General features: G+C 45.8%; 1 protein-coding gene across 2 annotated transcripts in view; it reads right to left on the bottom strand.

Moving 5' to 3' along the window:
* The window catches only part of SPTLC2 (serine palmitoyltransferase long chain base subunit 2), a 74,051-nt gene that overhangs the window by 11,173 nt on the left and 47,077 nt on the right, over nt 1-15,801 (bottom strand). The window lies entirely within an intron of this gene.

Here is a 15,801-nt window from a genome sequence, read left to right as displayed (position 1 = left end):
GAGCCCAATCCTCTCCCTCCCCAGGGAACATGTCCGGCTCCAAGGAGTGTAAATCACCCGTCCAGGAATTCCCCCCCCCCCCCCCCCCACACGCACAGATACAAGAGCTGATCATCACATTCTGCCTATATCCAGCTGCTGTCCCCTCTCATAAAGACATCCTCAGCTTCCGCCAGAACCCTTTGCACACTACCAGCTCATGCGGGTTATACTGTACAGGTCAGGGTACCTTGACATGTTCATTTAAAAACTGAACCCATCCAAACAGTTTATTACAGATTTTACCCAGGTACACAATTTTTTTTTTTTATTAATTTGCTGCAAATTTATAGTATTGTTTTCTTAATTATGAAAAGCTGAGGAAGAAGGTTGGACCTTTTGAAGAGTTTTTATTGCCATCTGTGTCCCCATGGGGAAGAGGCATCACTTAGTCCGGGTGACCATTATCACTGAAACAAAGTAAGGGAAAATCCAACATTTTAACCCGCCCCCCAGAACAAGAGGTAAGGTCAAATCTTACAATGGATACACCTGTTTTAGGGACAACTGTCTGGTACACACAATGAGAATATCGGTTTACAAACTAGAGGTTTGTTTGTAACTTGAATTTATACACAAGCTGGAACATTATTATTTTTTTTATTTTTATTTTTTTAAGTATAACTCCAGCCAAAAAAAAAATAGTTTAAACATAGTTGTAAAAGGCAGTGTGTAGCAGCCACCCCAAATATTTACCAGAGTCCCCTCTTAATCCAGCGATGCCCATGAGAGCCTTGCCTCTCCAGGGACTCGCACTCCTGATTGTGATTGACAGCAGCGGGAGCCACTGGCCAAAAGGTAGTCAGTGAGCCAATCAAGAGGTGAAGGAGTTGGGGTCGAGTCACGGCTCCATGTGTGAATGAACGCACAGAGCCGTGGCTCAAGATTGTGCCTGGCTGGGGCCCCCACAGCAAGCTGCTTGCTGTGGGGGCACTTGGCCAGAGGGAGTCGATCTCCCTGTTCAGAAGATTTCACCTTCCTTCCTGTCCCTCTGACAATTGGATTTTGAAAATGTTGGGTTGTCGTGGAAACAAGGATTGGTGATAAAGCTTCAGTGGGGACACCTTTTTCCGATCACTTTTACATGAGTGAATATCCCTTTCTAGCTTTCCTCTCACTTCCTGTTGAGTACGAGTCGTGTGTAAGTCGGGTGAATGCAATGCAAGGACTGCCTGCACTTATCTGAGCCCAATCTCAATCCAACACGGTGCACGAGAGCCAAGGCCTGGGAAAGAACCACCAGCGGGGTACCCGGGAGGAGGTGAAATCTGGGCAGCTCTGTGCAAAACCATTACACAGAGCAGGTAAGTATGATGTTTATTTTTAGTTAACCCCTAAGAGCCCGTGCCTACTGGCCCTTAAAGGGCTTTAGAGGTGGGTCTTATGGTCCCGACCATTACAACCCTGGCAAACTGACAACACTAGAAATCTCAAGAGACATTGCCGTGCTCTTCATAGTTTCATAGTTTCATAGTTAGCAAGGTTGAATAAAGACACCAGTCCATCCAGTTCAACCTGAGTGAGTGTCTACAATTGTCCCTATCCCTGTAAATTGCACACTCACATCGGTCCCTACCCTCAAGAAGCCCACAATCCAAGGTCCCCATTCTTATACTAGGGTAAATTTTGGACAGAAGCCAATTAACCTACCTGCATGTCTTTGGAGTGTGGGAGGAAGCCGGAGTACCCGGAGGAAACCCATGCAGGCACAGGGAGAACATGCAAACTCCAGGCAGGTAGTGTCGTGGTTGGGATTTGAACCAGCGACCCTTCTTACTGCTAGGTGAGAGTGCTAACCACTACACCACCATGCTGCCGTGCTCTTGAACGGCTGTGACGTAAAACCAAAACGCCTCCAAGACTTCACCATATACAAATCTGCCCTTCTAAAACACAATTCCTGCCTCCATTCTGCCAAACAAGCCTACTTTGTATCTCTTATTAATACTTTGTCATCCAATCCCCGTCGGCTCTTCTCAACTTTTAACTCTCTGCTTCGTCCCCCACCCCCTCTACCCACTAACTCACTCACTGCCCAAGAGATTGCCAGTCACTTCAAAGACAAGGATTGATGCAATTCGTGAGGACACCTCTGCTGTGCGTACATCTTCCCCACCCAACATACCTGGCCTAATAGCACATTCAACACTCTCCTCTTTTGAATTGGCTACTACTGAAGAGGTTGCAAAACTTTTCTCAGATGTTCACCTAACCAATTGTCCCTTGGACCCTGTTCCCTCACAACTATTAAGGTCACCCTCTAATTCTATCCTATGCTCCCTCACTCATCTTCAATCTCTCCCTCTCAAGTGGCACCTTCCCCTCCCCTCTAAAACATGCGCAGATCACCCCCATACTTAAAAACCCTCACTGGACCCCATCAACCTGAACAACTCAAGACCTATCTCATTGCTCCCATTCACCTCTAAACTTCTAGAACACTTAGTCTACAACCGACTTAGCTCCTACCTCAGTGAAAATAACCTTCTTGACCCATTACAGTCTGGCTTTCGCTCGCAGCACTCCACGGAAACTGCCTTACTAAAACTCACCAACGATCTACTAACTGCTAAAACCAACAGCCAGTACTCCATACGCCTACTACTTGACCTCTCTGCTGCCTTTGATACTGTTGACCACCCGCTCCTCCTCAAACTACTTTCCCTTGGCCTCCGAGATTCTGCTCTTTTCTGGTTCTCTGCCTATCTATCACAGTGCTCCTTCAGTGTCACCTACAACTCTGTATCCTCCTCTCCATTGCCTCTTTCTGTGGGGGTCCCCCAAGGCTCTGTTCTTGGACCCCTTCTCTTCTCTTTTTACACCTCCTCCCTTGGTCACTTGATAACCGCCCACGGCTTCCAATACCACTTATACGCCGATGACACCCAAATCTATCTGTCTACTCCTCACCGCACTCCTTCAGTCTCCTCTCGCATTACTAACCTGCTAACTGACATATCAGCATGGATGTCGCACCACTTCCTTAAACTAAACATCTCTAAAACTGAGCTATTAAAATTCCCCCCTGCACATGCCTCCCTCCATGACCTTTCCATCAAAATAACAATGCAACCATCAGGCCCTCCCCTCATGCCAGGGTACTAGGTGAAACCCTAGATTCTGACTTGTCATTTCAGCCCCAAGTCCAATCATTGTCAAAAGTTTGTAGATTTTACCTCTGTAACATCTCTAAAATTCGCCCCTTTTTAACAAATGAAACCACCAAGCTCCTCATTCACTCCCTTGTTATATCTCGCCTTGACTATTGCAACTCCCTTCTCATTGGCTTGCCTCTCCACAGGCTATCATGAATGCTGCTGCCAGACTTATCGACCTTACCAACCGCTCACTGTCTGCCAACCCTCTCCTCCAATCCCTACACTGGCTCCCAATCACCCAGCGAATTAAATTCAAAATACTAACCACAACATACAAAGCCATTCACAACTCTGCCCCGAGCTACATCACCAAACTTGTCTCCAAATATCACCCAAATCGTCCCCTCCGTTCTCCTCAAGACCTCCTACTCCCAAGCTCTCTAGTCTCCTCCTCCCATACTCATCTCCAGGACTTCTCCAGAACCTCTCCAATCGTTTGGAACTCGCTACCTCCACTGGTCCGGCTATCCCCTACTCTCGCTACCTTCAGGCGATCCCTGAAAACTCATCTATTCAGGGAAGCCTATCACGTCTCAAACTAATCTCCTACCACTTCCATCAGCTCATTCCCCACAGTTATAACCTTTTGTACCACCTGCCCCACCCTATTAGATTGTAAGCTCTTCTGAGCAGGGCCCTCTTAATCCTCTTGTATTTTATTGTATTGTAACTGTATAGTCTCCTTTTTATATTGTAAAGTGATGCGTAAATTGCTGGTGCTATATAAATCCTAAATAATAACAATAATAATAACAACAACAACAACAACATGATCAGAAAGCTTCCGATTGCAAGCAACAGGAGCTTTCAGTTAGCCGCTGGTAACTGTGCAGGGCACACGCTTCTGGCACAGCTCTATCAGCGCTACTGCATGCAAATACTCAGCGATAAAGCCCGACTGCATATTTGCATGCATTTGGCAAGAAGAGGCTAAAATATAAAACACACATTTGGGCCAAGCCTGAACAAATTTACTGAGGCGGGCGGATGTCATCACGATCTCTAATAGGCCAACAGCCTTTGTGGATGCTACTGTAGTTCAGTGTTTTCACCTTGGGAATCTGCCTCATACAAGTGTGTAGCGACCAACAAGATTACTACTGGCATCTGAAAAAAAAAAAAAAAAAAAAAAAAACAGCATGCTGGAAAATGTATGCATTGCTGAAGAAGGGATAGGAGCTTGGAAACACCACTAAGTTTCCCCAAGCTTGCTCTGAAGAAAAAATAAAAATAAATTACGGAATTCTTGGTGGTTAATAGGAGCAGACCTGGTTGTGTACATGTAGACCAGCCTTACTGAACATTTTTTCCGCCCCAGAAAAATAGTTTTCAGATCTTAGGGAACCCCTGGTAAGATTAGTCCATCGGGGGTCATTGAGAAAATGTCCCTTATGTTGGTGTTGGCAAGTCTGAAGAATGCAACCCTTAGGCCCCATTCACACCTGAGTGTTTTGTAGCTTGAAGCCTGAAGCTACAAAATGATAGAGGGGAAAAAAAAAAAAATCTATTATTCTCAATGGAGATGGTTCACATCGCCACTCCAAGTCGCCTGAAGCTCAAACAAGTTCTGGGCCCTTTTTTGTTTCTTGAACCGGGCAGATTTGGGCGTTTTCTTCATTTTACATTGGTGACCTTTTGCCCTGCACAAAAAAAACGCAGCAAAACGCAATAAAAACCGATACAAAATCATGGTAAAAATGCAGCAAAAATTGTGCGATTTTCACCCTGAAAACGCTACGCTCAGGTGTGAATGGGGCCTTAGAGAGGAGTGGCAGCCATGCCGCTGGCTCTGCCAAGTGGCCTTGGACCTGGAACTATGCAGAAGCCATCAGATGGGAGGACAGTTAGCTCAAGGGACCCCTAGTCAACCCTGGAGAACCATAGGGGGGATCCACTGAACTCTGGTTGGGAATGGCTGGTGTAGACGATATAGGTTGTGGAATGTGTGCTCCTGCAGATCTTCAGAATAAGGAGCCCACAGGGCTACAAAATTGTTGCTGCGATGGCGACGGAGATCGTGTGATGACCCCTGTGTATGGGACACACAAGGTGAGAGGTTTGGGCTGTGGAAGTGTCGCACCCCCTGGGAGGTCAGACAATTCAGGGCATTTACAGGTTCACACCTTGGGGAGGACAGGACTGCCTGTGGAAGACAAACATTTGCTGCTCTCGTAAAAATCAAACTTCTGAATGACTGAAGAGTCACAGGGCAGGTCAGTTTACAGGCCAGAGAGCAGATCAGAGCACAACTACATGGCAGAGGATTCTCTTATAGACAGCGGTAAATCTGAGCGTTTAGAGACAATGTGAAATTCCTGCTTCATTCTGCCAGACAAGACGGCAAGAAAAAATTCCTCAATGGCTGCAAGCAGCCAATCCCAGAGCAGCCCAGGGACACCAAGCAATACACCCAGCTATTCAATAACCAGGCCCAGCACCAGGCTGGGTTGCAAAGGAACTAAACATGGGATTGATTTACTAAAACAGTACAGGGCAAAATCTGGTGCAGCTCTACCTAGAAAAAAAAAACAGCTTCAAAGTTTTTATTTTTGGCAAAGCTTAAACTGATTTTAAAGTCATTTTTTTTTCTGGGGGGAAAAAAAACAAGTTATACTTTCCTGCTCTGTTGCAGTGGATTTTCACAGAGCAGCCTGGATCCTCCTCTTCTCAGGTCCCTCTCCTGTGATCCTGGCCCCTCCCTCCTGTTCAGTGCTCCCACAGCAAGCAACTTACTATGGGGGCACCCGAGCCGAGTCTCAGCTCCCTGTGTCCATTCAGACACAGAGCCCCGACCCCACCCTCTCTCTCCCCCGATTGGCTAGCTGACTGACAGAAGCGGCAGTCAATGGCACCCCTGCTGTGTCTCAGCCAAGCAGTGAGAAGAAGAATCTCGGATGGCTGAGATAATCGTGGACATCACTTGACAGACGGGCTCGAGTAAGGAAAGGGGGGGGGGGGGGGATCTGCTGCACACAGAAGGCTTTTTATCTTAAAGGGATTGTAAAGTGATTTTTTTTTTTTAAATAACAAACATGTTATACTTACCTCCATCGTGCAGCTCGTTTTGCACAGAGTGGCCCCGAACCTGCTCTTCTGGGGCCCCTCGCTGCTGTCTCCGCTTCCTCACGCAGATGCTTCTCACGTTCATGCGAGCTCCCTCACATGGTGAGAAGCATCTGCGGGCGCGCTCCCGTGATACAGCCGGCGGCTATAGCCGCTCGCTGTATCACACCGCCCCGCCCTCCCGGCGCTCCGCGTCAGTGGATGTGATTGACAACAGCGCGAGCCAATGGCTGCGCTGCTTTCCATCCATCCACTCCAGCCAATCAGCGGCCAGGCTGAACGGTGGAAAGGACGTTGGGGACGAGCACGGGACTTTTCGAGGGGTGAGGTAAGTAAAACGGGGGGGCTGGGGGCGCCGGGACTGTCAGATGTTTTTTCACCTTAATGCATAGAATGCATTAAGGTGAAAAAATATTATCCTTTACAACCCCTTTAATGCATAGAATGCATTATGATCGATAAAAAAAAACCAAAAAAACCAAAAAAACAAAAAAAAAAACCTTCTGCCCTTACAATCACTTTAAAGCAGTAGTAAACCATGGGAGTTTAAAAAAAAAAAAAAAAAAATTCTGGTCACTGTTGCCGTCACTGCCGACATCTTCCCCAGGTCTATCTTCCACATTTGTGTACTCCGGCTGTGTGAGCGCCCGGAGCCACAATGATGTCACTCCTATGCATGGGACCCCCTCGGTCTCGGCACGAAGCTCTAAAAGTCCAGATCTTCGGTCGGAGCGTATGCACCGTTAACATCACCAGCTGCAATCAAGGTGAATATCTCCTAAACAGTGCACATTTAGGAGATATTCATTTTATCTAGGAGGTAAGCCTTATTCTAGGCTTACCCGCAGGTAAAAATCACAAAGCGGGGAATACAACTGCTTAAATTGAACAAGCTGAAGTTAAAAGCAGACTGGTTTCTATGCTGAGTCGCACCAAATTTTGCACTCTCCAGTTTTAGTAAATCAACCCATGCTTACCTGTGCTCACTGGTGGGTAATAAAATCCAATATTCCACCAGACTCTTACAATTTTGCAAACAAGTGTTATCAAGCTGGGCGATGCAGACAGCTGGCATTTTGGCAGATTCAGCAAAAATCTGTCAAAATTTGAGCCATGAATGCCCAGCCTAACCCGTTCCACAGAAAACCATTTGCTGAACTTAACAAGTCCCAAAGATCAAAAATTCAAATCGGCAAAGTTTGCGAAAAGACACTATGGGGTTGATTTACTAAAATAGAGTGCAAAATCCAGTGCAGCTGTGCATGGAAGCCAATCAGCTTCTAATTTTAGCTTTTGCAAAAAAAATAAAAATAATTATTAATATAAAGCTGACTGGTTTCTATGCACAGCTGCACCAGATTTTGCACTCTCCAGTTTTCGTAAATGAATCCCAAAGAGTTAATGACAAAGTGGAAGGGGGGGGGGGGGGTGAAAGCAGGTCTGGGCTCAGAGAACAGGTGTCTGTGTGGCTCCCACCTGTACAAACGGACCTTATCTCTGGAATACACAGCTGCCAAGATGTGCCAGGTCCTGAAGTCTCCACTCGCAAGCCGCACAAGGTCTAATCAGAGCAAGAACAAAGGGTATTCTCCGGCCATGATACCGATTGTCATTCTGGGTGATCATTGTAAGAGTGCAAGCTCTTCAGGTTAAAGCTGGGGACACACTACGGTTGCTTTTCATGCAATCCAGCAGGTTGCACGACCTCCGGTTAGAGCCGCTGTACTAACGATGCGAGGTTAGTTCAGCAATCTCCCATGCTGAGCTGTTGTGTTCTGAACACTGCGATCAGCGCTCTCTACCATTGGCCGAGAGCACCAATTAGAAGTCTGGTTTTCCAGCATGCACGTTCGACAGCCAGCCAAATGGCCCGGTTTCAGTCACAGACTGACATACACACTTTTTATTTATTTTTTTAACCAACAAATCCCCGCCATTCTGCCTGGGTGTACGGGGCTTAAACACAAAGGGAGGACCTCCAAAAACAAGGGCAGCCGTGGTGCTCATTTTTTTCATGTGCTCACCTGTCTCCCTTCCAGACACCTCATACCCTAACCTGAGCACAAATCTGGTTCAGGAGGAGCCATAAAAGGGTTGGCAGACTTCTGAGAGGAGGTTGACCTCTGAAAGAGCCTTACGTATTCATACATGCCTAGATCTTCTGAGCATGCCTTTTCAAGGCTGGTCCAAGGTCAGCCACCTTAGCCACTTTAGTGGGGGGGGGGGGGGGGGGCAGCTCTTCAGCAAACATTCGCAAGGGATTGCTCTCTGGCCTCAAGAGGACATTATGCCATCACTGGGCACACTCCATACATAGACTGATCACTATACAATACTGTCTTTAAAGGCCTCTTGCACACAACACTCCTGTTTGAGAATCTACTTTTTCAGGAGTGTTTTTTTTTCCCCCCTTTTTCCGTATGCATCTTCATGCATAAGCGTTCGCACGAATTCGCACATTTTCACGAAAACTTGTTCTTGGACAATGTCAATGGACAAATCTGTGTGCATTTGCGCAAAATGTGCATGAGGCGTAAATTACTGAGCAAAAATGCAGATTTCTCTATATATTTTTTTTTTTTTTTTTTTTTACTGAAGAATACATGGTGCTTGTTTACATAACTGTGTGTATGGACACATTACAAATTAATAGGCTGTATTTAAGCGCAGAAAAAAAACAAAAAAAGCTGTACTGAGCATTTTCAAGCTGCAGTGTGCAAGAGGCCTAATGCCCTGTACACGCAATTGGACTTTGACGGAATATGTGCGATCAGATCGTGTTGCCGGAAATTCCAATTGTGTGTGGGTTCTAGCGGACTTTTTCCATCGGAATTTCCAACACAAAAGTTTGAGAGCAGGATCAAAAATTTTCTAATTATAAATCGAATCATTTAAAATTCCAATCATGTGTAGACAATTCACAAAGTTCCACGCATGCTCAGAATAAATTACGAGATGAAAGCTATTGGCCTCTTTATAGTCCCGTCGTACGTGTTGTACGTCACCTCATTCTGAATGATCGGACTTTCCGACAACTTTGTGCGACCGTGTGTATGCAAAACAAGTTTGGGCCAAAATCCGTCTGAAAAAAATAAATAAAAAAAATCTAACGGATTTTGTCGTCGGAATGTCCGACCGTGTGTACAGGGCATAAGCATGATAAAAAAGGGAACCAGAAGAGCTGGTAGGAGACATAGGCGAGGCTCCTACTGTCTGTGCTCATCTCCTGGTTAGCATGTCACTGTGTGCATGCCCCCTGAGACTAGCATGGTTTCTGGGATTTGGACAAGATAAGCCTCTGCTATTGTGACGGGTCCTCTTGAGGCTCCCTGTGGCTTTGAAATAAGGTGTGTTTACTCTGGAGAAGAAGTTCTGTATACATAAGTCTGACATACAATGAGACAGAGAAGGAGGGAAGGTCCCAGGTTAAGGGGCTGATTACACGCTCCACCCCACCGCTTTAGAAGTGTAAGTAGAGCCTCTTGTTTGTGGAGTCAGACAGAGACCTGTGTCCCGGGACCTGATCTCAGGAGGTCAGAGGTCACACAAAGGGCCGAATTCATAAAAAAGGTGTAATCACGGCTCATACCCCATACAGTAGTCGACATTACAGATGTTTCTTAGGATCACATATCCTGTGTGTGACTTGGAACATAGAAATCCAGAGGGGGTCATGCCCAGCAAAATTGAGAGAAGTCGACACCCAGAATCACAATGGGTTTTTGTATTGTTTAAGGACTCCAATGGTAAACCGCCCTTCATACATGAAGTCCCCCATCTCTATCTACATCTCAAAGCTCATGCTACAATCTTCATTATTATTATTATACAGGATTTATATAGCACCATCAGTTTATGTAGCACTTTACAATAGAAAAAAGGGAGACAATACAGTTATAATACAAACACAAGAGGATTAAGAGGGCCCTGCTAAGAAGAGCTTACAATCTAATAATGAAAATGCAGCATGCAGAGCGAGGTGGAGTGGAGAACATAGGTGGAAATACAAATCCACTAGACTCCCCAACAGTACCAGTAATCCTTCACAACCAGATTTAATCTTTTAGTTAAACATGAACTGGCTGCTATGGGTAGACCCCGGTCCTTCCTGGTGTTGACAGTGCCATAGTGAGCCAGGAAATGATGCTGCATGTACGGACGCCAGACAGTCTGCACGGAGTTCCTACTACTAAATGGCAGCCGTTACACCAGCGCCACCTAGTGCTCAGTACTTACCAGTACATGGTTCCTTTGAATGTAAACCAATCAACTGAGCTCACAAAGTGAAGATATGTCATTTAGGAAGGTTAACTGGGTCTAAAGAGCAAACATTTAGGACTTGGATCACTTCTAGAAAAAAAAAAAAAAAAAAAAAAAAAAAACACAGCACTGCGCTACCTGCATCTAAGCGCTCCTGTCCTGTAGTCTCATAGCTGCAGTGCAAGATCGTCTTAGGCACTGCTGCCTCTGACTGCTAGTCTCACTAGATTTGGTGAGGTCACTACTGTGCTGCTCACTGTTTTCCTTGCTGGAGAGGAAGCCATACCTGAGAACCTGCAGTTCCAAAGATCCTCCTGCTTCTTTGTCAGCCATTCTTGCCATCTGTGGTGCCACAACTTCTATTACCCCACCTATTATCCGAGCACCAGTGGAAAAAGTGGGCAAACTGACTTGAGAGAAGAAAAAAAAAAAAAGCCCCACCTCAGGACGGCCAGCTCTATACAGAGACAAGGCATGGTAAGTCAGCAATAGGGAAAGGATCGGCCAAAGGGAGCACAGCCAATGCCAGTGACTATTCATGTCCTCTGCTTCCACAATACAGGTCCTCTTTAATTCGGAGCTGTGTGACGTGTCCCCCTGTAGTGTGATGTAGGCTGCATGCATTCGGCTAAAAGAGCTGCAGATCCCTCCGGCTGCAAACTGGGTTGCTTGGGACATCTGCCGGTGGCAGACCGTTACTGGCAGCTTAGGCCCTTACATGATAGTGTCCAGCATACACCCCAATGACACTGCCCACCAACCATCACCTCTTCCAACTATTGGGATGCCTGCCTTTACACATGAAACTTAATGGCATCCCAGTCTTAGGAAATAGGGTTCAATATGGAGTTGGCCCACCGTTTGCGGCTATAACCGCTTCCACGAAGGCTGTCCACAAGGTTTAGGAGTGAGTCTATGGGAATGTTTGACCATTCTTCCCGAAGCGCATTTGTGAGGTCAGGCACTGATGTTGATGTTGACAGATAAGAAGGCCTGGCTCGCAGTCTCTGCTCTAATTCATCCCAAAGGTGTTCTATCGGGTTGAGGTCAGGACTCTGTGCAGGCCAGTCAACTTCCTCTATGCCAAACTCGCTCATCCATGTCTTTATGGACCTTGCTTTGTGCACTGGTGTGCAGTCATGTTGGAACAGGAAGAGGCCATCCCCAAACTGTTCCCACAAAGTTGGGAGCATAAAATTGTCCAAAATGTCTTGGTATGCTGCCACCTTAAGAGTTCCTTTTACTAGAACTAAGAACAACCTGAAAAACAACCCCACTCCATAATCTCTCCTCCACCAAATGATTTGGCCAAGTGCACAAAGCAAGGTCCATAAAAGACATGGATGAGCAATTTTGGGGTGGAGTCCTGACCTCAACCCGATAGAACTCCTTTGGGATGAATTGGAGTGGAAACTGCAAGCCAGACCTTCTTGTCAAACATCAGTGCCTGACCTCACAAATGCACTTCTGGAAGAATAGTCAAACATTCCCATAGACACACTCCTAAACCTTGTGGGCAGCCTTCCCAGAAGAGTTGAAGCTGTTATAGCTGCAAAGGGTGGGCCAACTCAATATTGAACCCTACGGACCAAGACTGGGATGCCTTTAAAGTTCGTGTGTGTGTGTATGTGTGTGTATGTATGTGTGTGTATATGTGTGTGTATGTGTGTGTGTGTGTGTGTATGTGTATGTGTATGTGTATGTGTATATAAATAAAGGCAGGTGTCCCAATACTTTTGGAAATATAGTGTATATCCCAGTGGACAACCACTGTGCAGGACAATCAGTACTGTGGCATTCCACACGTACTGCCTATTAGAAAAGAAGGTCTGAAGTCAGTTTCCTATAAGAAAATCTGAATGTTTGTGGTCACCCTGGGATGGGGGCGAAAGAAAAATATTTCACTGCAGAACATGGTTAAGGGGTATAAAACAACCGCACTGTAACAGGCTGGCGGTGTTAATATATTACTGACTGATATACAGAAGAAACATTGTCTGCGCTGTCCATAACCAATCTCATTCATGTAGATAAAGTGAAGAACACGAATGGCTGGTATGGGTAACACGGCAAGTACATTTGTCAGTCCTTTCCATACATTCTCCAAAACTCTAATACATATTATCTGAACATTTACATAGCAGACAGGCTCCATGCAGCGTCCTGTGCCACCCGGGCGCCCACTGTATAAACGTACGGACAGGCAGACAGAGGGCGGATGAATGCTGGAGTCAGCAGAAAGGAACAAAGACACAGATTGTTGTAATGCCCAGTGTAGTGCGATATCCGACACGTTACATACATATTCATGGTACTCAATGTATACAGCACTATACTGCATGCAGCCTTCAAATTTGTGACTGCACATCTCCCTCTAGTGGCCAATCTGTACACCTGCACTGGGAATCGTTGCCCACACTGCCCCCCTACAATCCGATTCTGAGATCCAACCTTACAACAGAAATCATAACTCCAATAATTGAAAGCACTAAATTGAAAGCAAAAATGCCTCTAACCACCTGACATACTGGAGTCCTAGCCTTACTGAACATTATTAATAAACTATTTATCATTAAAAGGGGTTGTAAACCTTCATGTTTTTTTTTTTTTTCACCTTGATGCATAGGATGCATCAAGGTGAAAAAAAAAAAACCGACAGTGACCGCCCCCCTAGCCACCGTTTTACTCACCTGACCCCCTTCGATCCCCGATACAGAGGACAAAATGGGCAGCTGGCTCAGAGGCCGAGCCAGGTGCCGGTCCAGGGTTGTTGGTAGATACCGACCATATTGTTGCCATCTTTTCACAGCCTGGACTGGCTCCGATGTCAGCCCGCTGTCTGCTGATAACAGGTCACGGGAGTGCAGAACTAAAAGGTTTTGGACCATGAGACAGTAAGAAGGGAAATCTCCCTGATAGGATACAGAGGGCAAAGTGGGCCCAGAAATTCATGCATTGCTTTTACATCTCCCTCCCATCGTTCCCCATTCATAGAGCAGCCACCACAGAGCACCAATACAACAGCCCAGGGCCACACTCCGTGGTCATAAGACATCATACACATGCACCAAGCTTGTGCTGCTCTGAAGCCCCGCCCCCAAACAGTGTAAAGCCGTCTTGTGAATGAAACTCAAATTATGATATAATTTTTATTTTTTGTTACATTTTACGTGGTACTCTCTAAAATATTGTTTCTTACATCTTTGGATAAAGACTTGGGGTAATCTAACCTCACAGGGGTTAAAGATGAACTCCGGCCTTTCCTTCAGTCCTGTACAGTTGTATCGACTCCTCTCCTACTCCGATTTCACTGCACACTGTGAGCTTCTCCCAATGTGCAATACAAGTTGCAAGTCACATAGAGCCTGCCATATTTTCTAAGCTCATTCTTCTCAAGCCCGACAATCCCTGGCCCACCACTTACATTAAAAGTATGGGATTTAAGAATTATGCTTGCCAAAGTGGATGTTGCATCTGTCCCCCGTCGACTCCAACACTGGGAGCTGAGCGATAAAATGCTGCTGATCGCTCGGCTCTCAGAGCTCCATGAGCAGAGAGCTGGGGAATGTCAGTCACCATAATCTTGAAATTTTCCACACTTTGTCAGGTTACAACCAAAAACCTAAATTTAGTTTATTGGGATTTTATGTGCTAGACCAACACAAAGTGGCACATAATTATGAAGTGGAAGGAAAATGATAAATGGTTTACAACATTTTTTTTACAAATAAATATGTGTAAAGTGTGGGGTACATTTGTATGGCGCCCCCCTGAGTCAATGCTTTGTAGAACCGCCTTTCACTGCAATTACAGCTACAAGTCTTTTTGGGGGTGTCTCTACCAGCTTTGCACATCTAGAGTGTGACATTTTTTGCCCATTCCTCTTTGCAAAATGGCTCAAGCTCTGTCAGATTGGATGGAGAGCGTCTGAACAGCAATTTTCAAGTCTTGCCGCAGATTCTCAATTGGATTTAGGTCTGGACTGTGACTGGGCCATTCTAACACAAATATGCTTTGATCTAAACCATTCCATTGTAGCTCTAGTTGTATGTTTAGGGTCGTTGTCCTGCTGGAATGTGAACCTCCACCCCAGTCTCAAGTCTTTTGCAGACTCGAAGGCTGGGTTGACACTAATGCAAATTTCTCTGCATACAATTCGCATGACAGGAGACTGACTCCCAATGGAGCCTGTTCACACAGCTCCGGAGCAGCCGCAGAGTGCACCGAAAAAGGGTCCTGTGTGTCTCTAGCTCAGTTTCCAGTGCAAATTCAGGTGAAAAATTGGACCCGATTGGAACCTGAAAAATGGTAAACAGGGATGCACTGGACCCCCTGCTGTGAGACGCAGGAAGTGGGAACCCAGCCCAATAAGTTTTCTTCCAAGATTGTTGTGTTTTTGGCTGCATCCATCTTCCCATCAACTCTGACCAGCTTCCCTGACCCTGCTGAAGAAAAGCATACCCACAACATGACACTGCCACCACCATGTTTCACGGTGGGGAAGGTGTGTTCAGGGTGATGTGCAGTGTTACTTTTCCGACATACACAGCATTTTGCTTTTAGGCCAAAAAGTTCAATTTTGGTCTCATCTGAGCACCTTTTTCCACATGTCTGCTGTGTCCCTCACATGGCTTCTCACAAACAGGATTTCTTATTGCTTTCTTTAAAAAATGACTTTCTTCTTGCCACTCCTCCATAAAGGGCAGATTTGTGGAGAGAACGACTAAGTTGTCCTGTGGACAGATTCTCCCCCCTGAGCTGTGGATCTCAGCAGTTCCTCCAGTGCTACCATGGGCTTCTTGGCTGCTTCTCTGATGAATGCTCTCCTTGCCCGGCCTGTCAGTTTAGGTGGACGTCCATGTCTTGGTAGGTTTTTGCAGTTGTGCCATACCCCTTTCATTTTCAGATGATGGATTGAACAGTGCACTGTGAGATGTTCAAAGCTTGGGATTTTTTTTTTTCCACATAACCTAACCCTGCTTTAAACTTCTCCACAACTTTATCCCTGACCTGTCTGGTGTGTTCCTTGGCCTTCATGATGCCGTTGTTCACTAGGGTTCTCTAACAAACCTCTGAGGGCTTTAAAGAACAGCTGTATTTATACTGAGATTAAATTACACACAGGTTGACTATTTACTAATCAGGTGACTTCTGAAGGCGATTGGTTCCACAAGATTTTAGTAAGGAGTATCAGAGTAAAGAGGGTCAAATAGAAATGTACGCCACACTTTTCACGTATTTATAAAGAATTCTGAAAACCATTTATCTTTTTCCTTCTGTA

The sequence above is a fragment of the Lithobates pipiens genome, unplaced genomic scaffold, assembly GCF_037356315.1.
Source record: "Lithobates pipiens isolate NorthernLeopardFrog02 unplaced genomic scaffold, aLitPip1_a1.2 Scaffold_30, whole genome shotgun sequence".
Lineage (NCBI taxonomy): Eukaryota > Metazoa > Chordata > Amphibia > Anura > Ranidae > Lithobates > Lithobates pipiens.
Note: the sequence above shows the minus strand (reverse complement) of the source record. Positions and strands in the feature narration are given on the sequence as shown.